This window comes from Triticum aestivum, chromosome 2D, assembly GCF_018294505.1.
Source record: "Triticum aestivum cultivar Chinese Spring chromosome 2D, IWGSC CS RefSeq v2.1, whole genome shotgun sequence".
In the NCBI taxonomy this organism is placed as follows: Eukaryota; Viridiplantae; Streptophyta; class Magnoliopsida; order Poales; family Poaceae; genus Triticum; species Triticum aestivum.
In genome coordinates, this window is record NC_057799.1 from 496,572,464 (window position 1) to 496,577,119 (window position 4,656).

A 4,656-nucleotide genomic window follows, 5' to 3' on the forward strand; every position below is an offset into this window, starting at 1 on the left:
TCGGCGTATTCGGGTCTGACACGGAGATGGTTTTCGGCGACTTGGGGAGTTGCCTTTGACTTAATGGCCAAACAGGTGCCCAAGGTGAAGCTGCCGAGCCGGAGGGTTTGCCCTAAAACTAGGACTCCTCCAGAGGGGATGATGTCCTTGATGACAAGGTGAGCCATCGATCCCTGCTATTGACGTCACAGAGGAACTCTCAATGAAAGCACCAATGTCGGTGTCAAAACCGGCAGATCTCAGGTAGGGGGTCCCGAACTGTGCGTCTAAGGATCGAAGGTAACAGGAGGCAGGGGACCCAGGTTCGGGCCCTCTTGAGGGAGGTAATACCCTACTTCCTGCTTGATTGACTTTGATGAGTATAGGGGTTACAAGAGTTGATCTACCTCGAGATCGTGGTGGCTAAACCCTAGATGTCTAGCCTGTATGATTATGATTATCTCTACGTACTGAACCCTCCAGTTTATATAGACACCGGAGGAGGCTAGGGTTATACAGAGTCGGTTTACAGAGAAAGAATCTTCATATCTGCATGCCAAGCTTGTCTTGCACGCCAAGGAGAGTCCCATCCGAACACAGGAGAGAGCCTTCTATCTTGCATCTTCACGGCCCATGAGTCTGGCCCATGTCGCATAGCCCGGACACCCGAGGACCCCATAATCCAGGACTCCCTCACCTGCAAATGCACCTGCAACTAGCAACGCTATAAGAGGGGCTGAGCAAAGCAGTAACATAGCCAAACGACGGTTTTCTAGGATGGTGGAAAAGGTTAGAGGCTATCATGGCAATTTGGGAGGCTTGATAAACAAGTGGTAGGTAGCGCGACATAGCGACAGCATCGAGACAACTAGCATAGCAAAGATAATAGTGAGATTCAAGGTGACGGTCATCTTGCCTAAAATTCCGTAGGAAGAAGATCGAGTCCATGAAGAAGACGAACGGCATAGATGAACCAAGGGAAGTCGAACAAATCCTCACAATCGCAACGAAACACGAACTATCGGGAAGAAGCACAACCGAAAAGAAGGAAACAACATAGTAAACACCCAACACATAAACTCGACATGATGCTCAACCAAGTATGATGCATGACAAGGCTAGATGATGCTACTCATGACAAGAGATGATGCATACAAGATCACCACATCAAAGCAAGTTTAAATGAGGCCGGAATCAACATACAACAATTCTGGTAAGTCCCCATATGCAAATTTCGAAATTGGTCCAGATCTGAAAACACATTATGTTGAAGTTTTTAAACAGCAAGTTAAAGTGCACCAAGATGATCTACACGTCTTTCTAGTCAAGTTACATATAAGGTTCATTTAATTCGGAGCTACGGCCTGGAAGATATGAGTAAAACAAGTTAAACATGACACTGATGCAAATGCAAGCAAAACACAATCACAAACACTCCAAAACATGGATGCAACATGGCATGATGAACCTACATGCAAAACCAAGCAAGTTTCCTATAGATCATGCTCAAAACGGAGCAACGGTTCAACACATACACTCAATACAAGATATAACAACAACTTGCCCAAAACAGCAACTAGGCACTTTGCAGTTACCAAAACAACATGCTACAGGAACTATATGGGCATAAACATGACATGCACTTCAAGTACAGATTACATACTTCAATTAGCATCAAGGTTCAGGTTCATAGGCATCAATATTAAACCAATATGATCAATGCAACAAGCAACTTTATAACACAGATTATGACAGTGAAAAACAGGGCATACATGTGAGCAACAATAACATGTTGACATGTTGGAGGCATGAAACGATGATGCTGCATTGCAAGATCATGGCAAACAAAAGCATGGCATTAATTTACAAGTTATACATGGCAAAAGATGATTGCTAAGCATCTCCATGTAACCTCTAGATCAATGGAATTCATCAAGACAAGATTGCAAGTTATAACATATTCTCAGACTTAGTGAAAAACAGAGTATGGCAGAAAACAGATTCATGATGCATATTTTGAGACGTTACAGGAACATATCATGGCAAGCAAGATCATGGTATGCTAGTACTAAATGCACTTAACAAAATACCCTCACTGAACATGTTCCAGAAACACATAGATAAGATGATAGCATCAATGCAAAATGGAAAGTTATGCCGACAGTTCCAGACTTAGCAAAATAAACATGGCAAGGCAGAAATAGATTTATGATAGTATGTTTGCAAGCTTGTTGCACTCACCACCGTCCACTTCATGGCATGAAATAAATTCTAGCAGCAAGATGGCATGCTTGTACTCCTACTCATGTCATGAAATTGCTCATATGGACATCACACAAAATCATATAAAAATGGCAAAATGGCATATGCTGTAAAATAACATGTTCACAAACTTGCTCAAATGATGAAATGGATGCTATAGATGGATTGGTGGGATTTTTACTGTGCAAAATGATATATAATATGCATATGTTAATGAAGAAAAATGCTCACAAGTGCTATAAGTTAAAACACTGCCTAATAAGGAAATAGACATAAATGAAAAACTGCAAGATCTGGAATGTCCAGATTTGAACCTGCCCGATTTGGAAAGATGCCTCTGTCCAGAAATGGAATTTCGGGAAATATGAAAATAAAGAAAAGGGAGTTGTGTGCGTGTGTATGAACAGGGGCGGAGCCAGGATTTGAACATAGGGGGGCGAAGAGGACAATGCACGTGCAAAAAATGCAACACAAACTTATATCATTCTTAAATATAGTGTTGATATCAAACAAACAATGATTTTCTTTTTGCAATTACATTGAAATAGCTACATTTTTTTATTCACTTAGATGTATATCGACACACAACAGGTCCATCAAACCATCAAATGTCAAGCTTTGTAGCGATTTCACTCCTAAAATATATACATGTCGCTCTGCATTCTCATAGTAGAGTGAGTGGTTAAAAAAATTGGCTTCAATTGTTAGTTATTGGCGTTCTCTTCTTATTCATGCTTTATGCAATTCTAGACTTCCAGTTACTATAAAAACAGATATATCATTTGTAATTGATTCTAACTAGTAAGTTTGTCCAAGTCAAATGTTAAATTAATAATATATCCATGTAGCATACCTTAGGTTGAGATTAGACAAACCCACAAGTCGTGCTGTGAGAGCCCAGAGGGGGAGATGTTTGCCAATTAGTAGATCAGCCTGTGGAGTTGTGGTTTAGGGTAGGAGTTGGGCGAGGCCCTGAGCGTGTGCGCAAATGGAGGCGAGGCACTGACGTTGCTGCGTGCGCGCGGTGAAGAGCACTAGGGAATCAGAGCGGAGTGATGTACGGGCAACCGCAACCATGGAAAAAAACACCAGCCTTGGCTAGAGCACGGAGTACGTGGCGTTGGTAGGGAAGTAACGACATGTACGGGGATCGATGCGCGACGGGAAGGATCAGGGAGGTGCAGCTGCTCACCTAGTCCCACAGGACATGAAGACGAGGCAGAAGGCACGGCAGACACGACGCAGGGCGCGCGGAACTTGGCGGTCTTCAGGTCTGTGAAGAAGAGGAAGAAGACGGGTCAGAGAGGTCGATCCAGAGGCCGTCTCGATGCGTGCGTCATAGAAGGAGACAAAGAGGAACTTGGCGGTCTTCTCCACGGCGGCAGAGGTGGTCGGAGGCGCGGCGAGGGGCTATCCCGAGCTCGAGCTAAAGCTCGCTTGGGTCATGGCGGGCAGCGCGACGGCGTGGCATGGCTAGCCTTACCTGGCGGCGGTGAGGGAAGGAGAGGGTCTGAATCGGTCGAGGGAAGACTGGCGTAGGGTTTGGACATGCTATATAGGGGCTAGGGGCGCTGGACGGCCGTCAAATCATCGAGCGTGCCCACGTGGCTGCTCTCGATGGCCTGCCGTACAGGAGGATGAAGCTCCTGTCGCTTGCGGGCTAGCTGGGCTGTGGGAGGCTGGCTGAGCCAGTTCTGGAGGGAAGAGGCCCAGGTGGCTACGAGAAAGTTGGGCCTTTTCATTTCCATATTATTCTGCCCATTAAATAAACAACCAAGAAAAGGGAAAAGTCCAGGGATATCAGATATGAAATAGAAAGAAGTAAGGATATCTCTAGACTCATGGAATTATGCACCATTTTATAAAATTGGTTTGAGCATTTTTAGAGGTAGAAAAATAAAACGAGTTTGAATAGAATTCAAACTTGAGGAATTTTTGAACCTAACCAAAACAACTCCCAAAAGGATGAAACTTGACAGAGAGCTATAAGGCATGGTGCATGATTTATTGGCTAATATTGAACATTAATGGAGAAGGGAGAAGTGGCACTTGCATCAAGGAAGGAATAAGAAGGAATGGGGAGGCGATGTTGCATGGGACAAATGCATAGGCAAGCAACAATATCTAACATGGTGCAAGCACAACAAGATGAATACCACAAGGCATATGATGAGCATGGAGAATGCATAATGACAAGAGGCACAAATGCAATATGACAATGATGGGCATGGCAATGCAATATAACCAAATGATGAACATGATTCAAGAAGCAAAATATGATAATGACATTCATCAAGATCATGGCAACAAATAGTTGAAACACACAACAACAACAAAATAAATGGAAGGCATCTGGCGCATCGGTCTCGGGGCATTACACCCGAGCTCCTGGCAGTCATTGGTGTTGTGGCTGTG

At 43.9% G+C, this 4,656-nt stretch overlaps 1 long non-coding RNA gene across 1 annotated transcript; it reads right to left on the reverse strand.

The window, feature by feature from the left end:
* Nucleotides 1-404: 404 nt before the first annotated feature.
* On the reverse strand, nucleotides 405-3,747 carry LOC123049698 (uncharacterized). The gene is made up of 3 exons (XR_006423638.1): nucleotides 3,602-3,747; nucleotides 3,434-3,514; nucleotides 405-688 (listed from the first exon to the last, which is right to left on the reverse strand). It is a non-coding gene; the product is annotated as an uncharacterized lncRNA (long non-coding RNA).
* Nucleotides 3,748-4,656: the final 909 nt, after the last annotated feature.